Here is a 2900-nt window from a genome sequence, read left to right as displayed (position 1 = left end):
GGGGCAGCATGGGAAGGCGCGCGGGGCGGGGCGGGGCGGGGGCCACGCCCCCCGGGAGGAGCGCGGGGCCCGGGACCGCGGGTTCGCGGCTCCCCTCAGCCGCTTCCGGGGAGCGGCGCCGCCGCTGCGGGGCGTGCCCGGGGTATCCAGGGTGTCCGGGATAGCCACTGTATCCTCCGGTCCCCACGCTGTTCTCTGTGTCCCAGGGCACGCGCACGGGCAGCCAGCCCCGCCAAGCCCGAGGCCGCTCTCCTCAGCACAACGCAGGTGTCACCATCGCTAAAATATTCAAAACTCTGGGCTCTCGCTGGCTGTGAGGCTCGTTAGAAGATTCTGGTAAAAAGGCCCTGCAGCCGATGTGCAAGGCTGTGCTGTTCCTCTGGTCCAACATTGCCACCTTGTGCTGGATGAGGAGAGGTCCCTGTACTGGTGCCCTCCTGAAACCCGTGAGTTGTGACCAAAGTACTCCTACAACCCCTCAAGTACTATTCGTTATTTGGATTTATTTTGTAGTCAACATCTTTCTTCCCTATTTAATTTTGTGGCTAAAGAACCACTTTGTCCATTAGCCTGGAAACCGCTGTGCTCCAGCAGCTTTACGAAGGTGAGGGCGTGAACGTGAATTCAGGGAAAGCTCCAGGGGAAAGGAAAAATCTGCCTCTTCAATTGATCACAGGCTGGTTTTTCTTCTCTGTAAGTACCTGGAGAGCACAATGAAACAGTAACACAAGGTATTTTTTAAAAATGGAAGTGGTACAATATACATGTTGAAATAATATAAAAATGCTCAGAGTACAATCACAAGAAATCCAGCTCTTAACAAGCTCAAGGTAAGAAAACAATTAAGTGCTCAAAAACAAGCCCATAAATCTCAGTTAACAATCCTCCTGTGCTGTAGTGCTGCAGAGCCGTAAAAGCAGAGCAAATGTAAAGCAATCCAGCCACTTTTTCCTAGAAGAAGTCATATATAGATTGCAAAATGTATGGTGCTCCTAAACAGAACCATAAATCACGTTGTCATTTCCCAAGTACGAAGGCAGGTCCTGCTCCATTTCCTGGCTTTATTTCACTGCCAGTCTTGGACCTCATGGGCTCTCTCCCAATTCCCTTTGCTATCTGTGCTCGAGGCACCAGAGCAGGGCCAAGGTGAATCATTCTGACCTTTATCGATCGCCTTTGTGCTGCAGAAGGAGCTGCACGGTGCTGACTGTCCTCTTCCTGCTGGAGGTGACACCCCGAGCTCCAGAGCCCCGAGCCTGTGCTTGTGCTGACCACTGGAGAACCTTCAGGACATCTCTTATTTTTTATTTTCCAGTTGTGCGCAAAGCTGGAAGCTGGACATGCCCTAGAACCCAGAAGTCCCCCGTGCCCTGGGCTGAGCCCAATGTGGGCAGCAGGGCTGGGGGGATTCTGCCCCTGTGCCCAGGTGAGCCCCCACCTGCAGAGCTGCCCCAGCCCTGGGCCCAGCACAGGGAGGAGCTGGAGCTGCTGGAGCCAGGCCAGAGGAGGCTCCAGGATGAGCAGAGGATGGAGCAGCTCTGCTGGGAGCAAAGGCTGGCACAGCTGGGATTGTTCACCTGGAGAGGAGAAGCTTTGGGGTGAGCTCAGGGTGGCCTTGCAGGGCCTGAAGGAGCCCCAGGAAACCTGGAGAGAGACAATTGACAAGGGATGGAGGGACAGGACACAGGGAATGGCTCCCAGTGCCAGAGGGCAGGGATGGATGGGATATTGGAAAAGAGCCCATATTCCCCATTTTTTGGCACTTTGGGGAACGTCTGCTCCAGCAGCAGAGCCCCCTGACACAGTGAGTGTTCCTTGGCTGCCAGCAGGCAGGACCCCCCCCACCATAAGGGCAGCAGGCACCCAGCCCTGGGAAAGAGGAAAATTGCTGGGCACAACATAAATCCATGGGGAAACCCTTGACTAGTTTTGCAGGCAGGACTTGTTCCTACAGAAACAACACAACTCAGGCTTCAACCAGGAAAAACCTTTATTCCCCAGTGGTTAGTATTTTAACAAGTATGCGCAGTACAAAAAGTGTGTATTCAAAGCTCTGGATATTCAGGTGGCAGAAGGGCTCATGGCTAAACTAAGTGTCAGGGACATTTATGGAGTCTGGATTATTTCACAAACCCAGGGTTTCCTAGATGACTGCAAGGAATCCAACTCTCATCTTGGAGAGCAAAACATTCCTTTTGTTCCAACTTTTGCATTTAAACACCATTTTTGTCTGAATCCCTGATGGTCATCCTGCCCCTCCCCACCAGTTCTGATGTATTTTACATATTCATCAGCCTTCTCCAACCTTCCTTTGTGGGCTCACTTCCCCCCAGGCCTAGGGATGAGAGCTGGTGCCTCACTACAGCCTCTCCAGTCTCCCACAAGAATTCAACACCACTCTCAAACCCTGCTGCACCCAACAGCCTTGTAAGATAATGAAAAGCAAAGTGAGCAAGCTTAAATATAAATACATTTAATTGAGGTCATATAAAAATGTATTTCCAACAAGCAATGAGAGGAGATTAACAATGAATTGTACACATAATTATTGTTATATCTTGCCCCAAACCACCTTTGATTTTTCCAATTCTACATCCACATTCTGAAAACAAATTCTTCTCCAGCTGCCCTGTTTAAACTATTGGCTCCAGGTTTCCATCTTCCCAATGCCTTTCAAACAAGGCTCTTCAAAGCAGCCTTGACAGCTTTACTTCTGACCACTCCTGCTGCTCCAGCAAGCCCCACACCAACAATTTACCTGTAATAAAAACCCAATAAAGACAGTTGAAAAGAGGACCTCTATTCAACTCTTAGCACTGACCAGTTAATTAGCTGACATTTACTTTTACATAAAAGATGCACATTAAAGTATCTGCAACAGAATTTTCCTTTTTCTGTGT

Source organism: Vidua macroura, chromosome 15 (genome assembly GCF_024509145.1).
Source record: "Vidua macroura isolate BioBank_ID:100142 chromosome 15, ASM2450914v1, whole genome shotgun sequence".
In the NCBI taxonomy this organism is placed as follows: Eukaryota; Metazoa; Chordata; class Aves; order Passeriformes; family Viduidae; genus Vidua; species Vidua macroura.
The sequence above is the reverse complement of the archived record's forward strand: the minus strand, read 5'-3'. Positions refer to the sequence as shown.